Genomic DNA, 11,037 nt, shown 5'->3' on the forward strand with positions numbered 1-11,037 from the left:
TCTTTATCTGACCACCTCATACACTCTCCGTCTGGTCAACTGGTAACTGAAGAATAAACCTGAATCACACATTATCTCTCTCTCTCTCTCTCTCTCTCTCTCTCTCTCTCTCTCTCTCTCTCTCTCTCTCTCTCTCTCTCTCTCTCTCTCTCTCTCTCTCTCTCTCTCTCTCTCTCTCTCTCTCTCTCTCTCTCTCTCTCTCTCTCTCTCTCTCTCTCTCTCTCTCTCTCTCTCTCTCTCTCCCTCTCCCTCTCCCTCTCCCTCTCCATGATCCAGTGTAAGGACTTTTTAGGCAGACGTCTGTACACAGACACAAAACACATCAGACGAACTACCCTTATCTACAGCAATGGGTTCTCAATCCTGCTGCTGGAGACACAAAGGGGTGAAACATGTTATGTTTGCTCACCTGTTGACACCTAATTGAAATCAAAGGCGTGAGAGTACCTGGCCCTGGGGAAACCAAGCCATTGACCCACCACCTATACATACTTATTGTATAGATACACTACATGGCCAACTGCTCGTCCAACATCTCATTCCAAAACCATCGGCATTAATGTGGAGTTGGTGCCCCCCTCCCTTTGCTGCTGTAACAGCCTCCACTCTTCTGGGAAGGCTTTCCACTAGATGTTGGAACATTGCTGCTGTAACAGCCTCCACTCTTCTGGGAAGGCTTTCCACTAGATGTTGGAACATTGCTGCTGTAACAGCCTCCACTCTTCTGGGAAGGCTTTCCACTAGATGTTGGAACATTGCTGCTGTAACAGCCTCCACTCTTCTGGGAAGGCTTTCCACTAGATGACTGAACATTGCTGCTGTAACAGCCTCCACTCTTCTGGGAAGGCTTTCCACTAGATGTTGGAACATTGCTGCTATAACAGCCTCCACTCTTCTGGGAAGGCTTTCCACTAGATGTTGGAACATTGCTGCTATAACAGCCTCCACTCTTCTGGGAAGGCTTTCCACTAGATGATGGAACATTACTGCTATAACAGCCTCCACTCTTCTGGGAAGGTTTTCCACTAGATGTTGGAACATTGCTGCTGTAACAGCCTCCACTCTTCTGGGAAGGTTTTCCACTAGATGTTGGAACATTGCTGCTATAACAGCCTCCACTCTTCTGGGAAGGTTTTCCACTAGATGTTGGAACATTGCTGCTATAACAGCCTCCACTCTTCTGGGAAGGTTTTCCACTAGATGTTGGAACATTGCTGCTATAACAGCCTCCACTCTTCTGGGAAGGTTTTCCACTAGATGTTGGAACATTGCTGCTGTAACAGCCTCCACTCTTCTGTGAAGGCTTTCCACTAGATGTTGGAACATTGCTGCTGAAACAGCCTCCACTCTTCTGGGAAGGCTTTCCACTAGATGACTGAACATTGCTGCTGTAACAGCCTCCACTCTTCTGGGAAGGTTTTCCACTAGATGTTGGAACATTGCTGCTGTAACAGCCTCCACTCTTCTGGGAAGGCTTTCCGCTAGATGTTGGAACATTGCTGCTGAAACAGCCTCCACTCTTCTGGGAAGGCTTTCCACTAGATGACTGAACATTGCTGCTGTAACAGCCTCCACTCTTCTGGGAAGGCTTTCCACTAGATGTTGAAACATTGCTGCTGTAACAGCCTCCACTCTTCTGGGAAGGCTTTCCATTAGATGTTGGAACATTGCTGCTATAACAGCCTCCACTCTTCTGGGAAGGCTTTCCACTAGATGTTGGAACATTGCTGCTATAACAGCCTCCACTCTTCTGGGAAGGCTTTCCACTAGATGTTGGAACATTGCTGCTGGGACTTGCTTCCATTCAGCAAAAAAGAGCATTAGTGAGGTCGGGCACTGATGTTGGGCGATCAGGCCTGGATCGCAGTCAGCGTTCCAATTCATACCAAAGGTGTTCGATGGGGTTGAGGTCAGGGCTCTGTGCAGGCCAGTTAAGTTCTTCCACACCGATCTTCATAAACCATTTCTGTATGGACCTCGCTTTGTGCACGTGAGCATTGTCATGCTGAAACAGGAAAGGGCCTTTCCCAAACTCTTGCCACAATGTTGGAAGCACAGAATCGTCTAGAATGTCATTGTCTGCTGTAACATTAAGATTTCCCTTCACTGGAACTAAGGGGCCCGAACCATGAAAAACAGCCCCAGACCATTATTCCTCCTCCACCAAACTTTACAGTTGGCACTATGCATTGGGGCAGGTAGCGGTCTCCTGGCATCCGCCAAACCCAGATTCATCCGTCGGACTGCCAGATGGTGAAGCGTGATTCATCACTCCAGAGAACGCGTTTCCACTGCTCCAGAGTCCAACGGCGACGAGCTTTACACCACTCCAGCCGACGCTTGGCATTGCGCATGGTGATCATAGGCTTGTGTGCGGCTGCTCAGCCACGGAAACCCATTTAATGAAGCTCCCGACGAACAGTTTTTGTGCTGACGTCGCCTCCAAAGGCAGTTTGTGAGAGTTGCAACCGAGTACAGATGATTTTTACGCGCTTCGCGCACGAGCTGTTGTTGCTCTTAGACGTTTCCACTTCACAATAACATCACTTACAGTTGACCGGGGGAAGCTCTAGCAGGGCAGAAATTTGACGAACTGACTCCTTGAAAAGGTGGCATCCTATGACGGTGCCACTTCGAAAGTCACTGAGCTCTTCAGTACGGCCCGTTCTACTGCCAATGTTTTTGTTTGGCTGTGGGATCGATTTAATACACACCTGTCAGCAACGGGTGTGGCTGAAATAGCTGAATCCACTCATTTGAAGGGGTGTCCACATACTTTTGGCACGGTAAGTGGTACCATAGACTGTTCTCTCTGCTTCCGCATGGTAAGCGGTACCGGTGCATCAAGTCTGACACCGACAGGTTTCCTAGCAGCTTCTATCCCTTCTATTCTATTCTATAAGCTAAATAATTAACAAAATGGCTACACAGACTATCTGAGTTGACCCTTGCATTTACAGCGGCAAGAAAAAGTATGTGAACTCTTTGGAAATACCTGGATTTCTGCATAAATTGGTCCTAAAATTTGATCTGACCTTCATCTAGGTCACAACAATAGACAAACACAGTCTGCTTAAACTAATAACACACAGATAATTATACGTTTTCATGTCTTTATTGAACACACCGTGTAAACATGCATAGTGTAGTGTGGAAAAAGTATATGAACCGTTGGATTTAATAACAGGTAACCTGGTAATAACCTCCTTTGGCAGCAATAACCTCAACCAAACGTTTTCTGTAGTAGCGGATCAGACCTGCACAACGGTCAGAAGGAATTTTGGACCATTCCTCTTTACAAGACTGTTTCAGTTCAGCAACATTCTTGGGATGTCTGGTGTGTACAGCTCTCTTGAGGTCATGCCACAGCATCTCCATCAGGTTGAGGTCAGGACTCTGACTGGGCCGCTCCAGAAGCCATACGTTCTTCTGTTGAAGCCATTCTGTTGTTGATTTCCTTCTGTGTTTTGGGTCGTTGTCCTGTTGCATCACCCAACTTCTGTTGAGCTTCAATTGGCGCACAGATAGCTTTACATTGTTCTGCAAAATGTCTTGTGAATTCATTTTTCCGTCGATGATAGCAAGCTGTCCAAGCGGTCCCTTCACCATACTTTACAGTTGGGATGAGGTTTTGATGTTGTTGTGCTGTGGCTTTTTTTCTCCCCACATACAGTTGAAGTCAGAAGTTTACATACACCTTAGCCATACACATTTAAACTCAGTTTTTCACAATTCCTGACATTTAATCCTAGTAAAAATTCCCTGTTTTAGGTCAGTTAGGATCACCACTTTATTTTAAGAATGTGAAATGTCAGAATAATAGTAGAGAGAATTATTTATTTCAGCTTTTATTTATTTCATCACATTCCCAGTGGGCCAGAAGTTTACATACACTCAATTAGTATTTGATAGCATTGCCTTTAAATTGTTTAACTTGGGTCAAACGTTTCGGGTAGCCTTCCACAAGCTTCCCACAATAAATTGGGTGAATTCTGGCCCATTCCTCCTGACAGAGCTGGTGTAACTGAGTAATGTTGAGTAATGTTATGTTGAGTAATGTTGAGAAAGACCTGGTATAATGTACATTTGCTAAAGCATTACGGTGATTCAGTGACACAATGGTAGGGTGTAACTGAGCTGGGCTTGGGTCATTGATAAGTCATTGTCTCAACGCAGCCTTATAATACTGTGAAAGGATCCAGGAACCCAAATCATTTGGGTGGATCCCATCCTCCTTATAAAACGTGTTTTGTTTCCAAAAGGTATCGAAATTGTCAACATAAGTTACACCCATTGAGCTGCAGAAATCACGTAGCCAGTTGTGAAGAGAAAGGGCCAGATATGATCAGAGAGGGCACAGGGCCAGATATGATCAGAGAGGGCACAGGGCCAGATATGATCAGAGAGGGCACAGGGCCAGATATGATCAGAGGGCACAGGGCCAGATATGATCAGAGAGGACACAGGGCCAGATATGATCAGAGAGGGCACAGTGCCAGATATGATCAGAGAGGACACAGGGCCAGATATGATCAGAGAGGACACAGGGCCAGATATGATCAGAGAGGACACAGGGCCAGATATGATCAGAGAGGACACAGGGCCAGATATGATCAGAGAGGACACAGGGCCAGATATGATCAGAGAGGACACAGGGCCAGATATGATCAGAGAGGGCACAGGGCCAGATATGATCAGAGAGGGCACAGGGCCAGATATGATCAGAGAGGACACAGGGCCAGATATTATCAGAGAGGACACAGGGCCAGATATGATCAGAGAGGACACAGGGCCAGATATGATCAGAGAGGACACAGGGCCAGATATGATCAGAGAGGACACAGGGCCAGATATGATCAGAGAGGGCACAGGGCCAGATATGATCAGAGAGGACACAGGGCCAGATATGATCAGAGAGGACACAGGGCCAGATATGATCAGAGAGGACACAGGGCCAGATATGATCAGAGAGGACACAGGGCCAGATATGATCAGAGAGGGCACAGGGCCAGATATGATCAGAGAGGGCACAGGGACAGATATGATCAGAGAGGGCACAGGGCCAGATATGATCAGAGAGGACACAGGGCCAGATATGATCAGAGAGGACACAGGGCCAGATATGATCAGAGAGGACAGGGCCAGATATGATCAGAGAGGACACAGGGACAGATATGATCAGAGAGGACACAGGGCCAGATATGATCAGAGAGGGCACAGGGCCAGATATGATCAGAGAGGGCACAGGGCCAGATATGATCAGAGAGGACACAGGGCCAGATATGATCAGAGAGGACACAGGGCCAGATAAGATCAGAGAGGGCACAAGGCCAGATATGATCAGAGAGGACACAGGGCCAGATATGATCAGAGAGGACACAGGGCCAGATATGATCAGAGAGGACACAGGGCCAGATATGATCAGAGAGGACACAGGGCCAGATATGATCAGAGAGGACACAGGGCCAGATATGATCAGAGAGGGCACAGGGCCAGATATGATCAGAGAGGACACAGGGCCAGATATGATCAGAGAGGACACAGGGCCAGATATGATCAGAGAGGACACAGGGCCAGATATGATCAGAGAGGACACAGGGCCAGATATGATCAGAGAGGGCACAGGGCCAGATATGATCAGAGAGGGCACAGGGCCAGATATGATCAGAGAGGGCACAGGGCCAGATATGATCAGAGAGGACACAGGGCCAGATATGATCAGAGAGGGTACACTCCGACAGATGGAGAAGCCCCTACACTTCACAGGATGGTGCAGGCCTCCGACAGATGGAGAAGCCCCGCTCGATCCAGAGCAGGGACGGAAGGGTTGCCGACGTCGACTTTGAAATCGTAGGGGAAGGAGTAGGAGTCGGCAGAGCGGCTGCAGACACAGCTACCCCCAGCGATGAAGATCAGGCTCCAGGGCAGCGAAACTATTTGTTGTTTTTGTCCATTCCGGTCCTCTCATTGGGAGTGTAGGCTGCTTTGCAGCAGGCCACTGTCTTCGGATTCCACGGCTCGTGACGTGCAACCATCGTTGATTGCCACGCTCCTCTTGCTGTGCTCCTTCGACCCCGCTATCAGATGGGGAGGAGAGGCAGGAGATCACTCCCCTGGCGAACAAACTCCGGCAAGCAAACAATTGCCGTATTGGAACTCTGAGTGATCCGGCTTGAGTAGAGTGGAGGAGACAGGTTAATTAAAGAATGATTTTTAAGCCTTGAGACAATTGACACATGGATTGTCTATGTGTGCCATTCAGATGGTGAATGGGCAAGACAAAAGATTTAAGTGCCTTTGAACGGGGTATGAGTGTGTCAAGAACTGCAAAGCTGCTGGGTTTTTCCACACTAGACTACCTGGTTAAATAAAGGTGAAATAAATGGGCCAGAATCCTTGTGGAACGCTTTCAGCACCTTGTAGACCATGCCCTGACGAATTTAGGTTGTTCTGAGGACAAAAAGGGTTGCAACTCAACTCGTAATGTTTTGTACAGTGCCTATAGAAAGTCTACACGATCTAAATATATTTAATTGTACTTTTTTTTTGTCATTGATCTACACAAAATATTCCATAATGTCAGTGAAAAGAAAATTCTACACATTTTTACAAATAAGTATAAGTATTCACCCCTTTGTTTAAGATTAAATTAGTTCAGAAGTTAAATTTGGCTTGACAAATCAGGTAAGTTATATGTAAGGGTTGATAATAATAATAATAAAAATAAGGATTGACATGATTTTTTTAATCACTACCCCTTCCCATAGATACAACATCAGTAAGGTCCCTCAGTCAAGTGTGGAATTTAAAGCACAGATTCAACTGCAAAGAACAGGGAGCTTTTCGAAAGTCTCATAAAGAAGGGCAATGATTGGTAGATGGGTAACAATAACAAATCAGACATTGAATATAACTTTTAATAATTTCTTCGGGATGTCACCGTGAGGCCATTGTAGATCTTAAAAACAGCTACAGAGTTCAATGGCTGTGATTGCAGAAAACTGAGGACGGATCAACAACATGGTAGTGACTCCACAACAATAACCCAAATGACAGAGTGAAAAGAATGAATCCTGTACAGAATAAAAAAATATGTGAAAAGAAGAATACAAATATTCAAAATATATATTCCAAAACATGCAAAACTAAAGTAATACTGTAAAACTAAAGTAATACTGCAAAACTAAAGTAATACTGCAAAACTAAAGTAATACTGCAAAACTAAAGTAATACTGTAAAACTAAAGTAATACTGCAAAACTAAAGTAATACTGCAAAACTAAAGTAATACTGCAAAACTAAAGTAATACTGTAAAACTAAAGTAATACTGCAAAACTAAAGTAATACTGCAAAACAACACGGCAAAGGAATAATTATTTTTGCCTAAATGCAAAGCCTTATGTTTGGGGCAAATCCAAAACAACACATCACTGAAATATGGATTAATCCCACTTTGTGACACAATAAAAATGTGAAGAAATCCAAGGGGGTGTAGACCTTCTATAGTAACTATATATATATATATACTCATCATATATATATATTCTATATATACTGTATATATGTGTCCTCTTTATATGCAACCTAGCCTCAGAGCATTTAGTATGATTCTGTACGTAAATCCTAGACACTCCATTTAGTGTGATATGTTACAAATTACAAATTGTATTAATATGTTACGAATTAGCTAAATGTACAATATGTTACGAATTTGCAAAACGTATGGTACAAACGAATTCTAGCTAGATGGCTAGGTGGCTAACGTTAGCCAAGCTAGGGGTTAGAGTTAGGGCTAAGGTTAAGGTTAAGTTTAGGAGTTAGGTTAAAGTTAGTTAGGTTAAAGTTAGGTTGGAAGATAGATGGGAGGGGTTGAGTGGAACTGAAGGGTGGGACTAATAACAAGATAAACAATGTAGGGCATACGGGATCTGTGAAATGTGAAATGTGTATAGGTGCGGAGCTTTTGTGAAATAGCACAGTTACAAGTGGAAATAAAATTGGATGGACAACAGAAATAGAGGAAGGACTAAGAACAAATAAGAGAGAACTATTGTAAAGTGGACTGTGTCTGTAAGATGGGTATTGTCACGTTCCTGACCTGTTTTCCTTTGTTTTGTATTCATTTTAGTTGGTCAGGGCGTGAGTTGGGTGGGTTGTCTATGTTTGTATTTCTATGTTGGGAGTTTGTGTTCGGCCTGGTATGATTCTCAATCAGAGACAGCTGTCAATCGTTGTCCCTGATTGAGAGTCATACTAAGGCAGCCAGGGTTTCACTTGTGTGGTGTGGGTGTTTGTTTCCTGTGTCAGTGTTTGGGCCACACAGGACTGTTTCAGGTTAGTCACGTTTGTTGTTTTGTTAATTTGTAGTGTTTGTTGGTTTTCCATTAAATCATGAATACCTCCTACTCCGCATCTTGGTCCGATCCATGCTCCTCCTCGTCTGAGGAGGAGAACGACTACGACAGCCGTTACAGGTATAAGATGTATAAATTGAAGGTAAAAGCAGAAGTGTTTATTAGTTTACTCCAATTGGGGGATCGGTGGTAGGGTGCGGGGAATAATAATAAAGGTATATTCTTTAAAAAAGTATGTATGTCTAAATAGGTATGTGTATGTGTATATGTATGCATGCGTGTATGGATATATATATTTACCCCAAAAATATGGGGGATTGGAAATGATGCAGACAATTACATTGATGGAAGCAACATTCTTTCCGCAATATTAAGCTGATCCACCCCCAGAATTAAAAATAAATAAATAAATAAAAAATAAAATAAAGTACAACAGTTTTCAGCTGTGCTAACATAATTGCAAAAGGGTTTTCTAATGATCAATTAGCCTTTTAAAATGATAAACTTGGTATTAGTTAACACAACGTGCCATTGGAACATAGGAGTGATGGTTGCTGATAATGGGCCTCTGTGCGCCTATGTAGATATTCCATAAAAAATCTGCAGTTTCCAGCTACAATAGTCATTTACAACATTAACAATGTCTACAATGTATTTCTGATCAATTTGATGTTGTTTTAATGGACTTTTTTTTTTGCTTTTCTCTAAAAAACAAGGACATTTCTAAGTGACACCAAACTTTTGAATGGCAGTGTATGCACACAGTGCCTTCGGAAATTATTCAGACCGTTTGACTTTAATAAAAAATTAAAATAAATCTCATCAATCTACACACACACACACACACACACAATACCCCATAATGACAAAGAAAAACTGTATTTAAAAAAAATGGAAATATCAAATTTACATAAGTATTCAGACCCTTTTCTCAGTACTTTGTTGAAGCACCTTTGGCAATGATTACAGGCTCGAATCTTCATGGGTATGAAGCTACAAGCTTGGAGTTTCTCCCATTGTTCTCTGCAGATCCTCTCAAGCTCTGTCAGGTTGGATGGGGAGTGTTGCTGAACAGCTATTTTCAGGTCTCTCCAGAGATGTTCGATCGGTTACAAGTCCGGGCTCTAGCTGAGCCACTCAATGACATTCAGAGACTTGTCCCGAAGCCACTCCTGTGTGATCTTGGCTGTGTGCTTAGGGTCGTTGTCCTGTTGGAAGGAGAACCTTCACCCCAGTCTGAGGTCCTGAGCGCTCTGGAGCAGGTTTTCATCAAGGATCTCTCTATACTTTGCTCCGTTCAACTTTCCCTTGAACCTGACTAGTCTCCCAGTCCCTGCCGCTGAAAAAAATCCCCACAGCATGATGCTGCCACGACCATGCTTCACTGTAGGGATGGTGCCAGATTTGCTCCAGACGTGACGCTTGGCATTCAGGCCAAAGAGTTCAATCTTGGTTTCATCAGACCAGAGAATCTTGTTTCTCATGGTCTGAGAGTCTTTAGGTGCCTTTTGGCAAAATCCAAGTGGGCTGTCAGGTGCCTTTCACTGAGGGAGTGGCTTCCATCTGGCCACTCTACCATAAAGGCCTGATTGGTGGAGTGCTGCATAGATGCTTGTCCTTCTGGAAGGTTCTCCCATCACCACAGAGGAAGTCTAGAGCTCTGTCAGAGTGACCATCGGGTTCTTGGTCACCTCCCTGACCACGGCCCTTCTCCCCTGATTGCTCAGTTTGGCTGGGCGTCCAGCTCTAGGAAGAGTCTTGGTGGTTCCAAACGTCTTCCATTTAAGAATGATGGAGGCCACTGTGTTCATGGGGACCGTCAATGCTGCAGACATTTTTTGGTACCCTTCCCCAGATCTGTGCCTCGACACAATCCTGTCTCTGAGCTCTACAGACAATTCCTTCGACCTCATGGGTTGGTTTTTGCTCTGACATGCACTGTCAACTGTGGGACTTTATATAGACAGACAGGTGTGTGCCTTTCCAAATCATGTCCAATTAATAGAATTTACCACAGGTGGACTCCAATAAGGTTGTAGAAACATCTCAAGGATGATCATTGGAAACAGGATGCACCTGAACTCAATTTAGAGTCTCATAGCAAAGGGTCTGAATACTTATGTAAATAAGGTATTTCTGTTTTTTTCTTTTTTTTTTTCTATATTTGCAAAACATTTGCAGAAACTGCTTTCACTTTGTAATTCTGGAGTATTGTGTGTAGATTTTTTTTATTTAATCCATTTTAGAATAAGGCAGTAATGTCACAAAAATGTAGAAAAAGTCAAGGGTTCTGAATTCTTTCTAAAAATCAATCTATAAATAATTTAAAAAAATAGATATACAAAAAAACGACATATGCAGGGTGATTTTGAATGATTGTGGTATTAATCAGAACTTGCAGTTTGAAAAGTACAGTTGAACATAAAGTTACACTATAGTTCTACAAAGACTGTAGTTCAAATATTTGTCCACCAGAGAGCAGATTAACTTTCCCTTAATCTTATCACATTAAACATTTACCGGGTTGAAAGTAAACACAAATGTATAAAAAAAAAGACATGAAATATGTTATACAAATATGCAAATTAAGTGATATCTCATTAAATATGCACATATTTGCATATCACCGAAATCCATTTTTCTGGACACTGGATAAAGACAACCTAAATATTTTTTGTGTCAT

The sequence above is a fragment of the Salvelinus alpinus genome, chromosome 11 (assembly GCF_045679555.1).
Source record: "Salvelinus alpinus chromosome 11, SLU_Salpinus.1, whole genome shotgun sequence".
Classification (NCBI taxonomy): domain Eukaryota; kingdom Metazoa; phylum Chordata; class Actinopteri; order Salmoniformes; family Salmonidae; genus Salvelinus; species Salvelinus alpinus.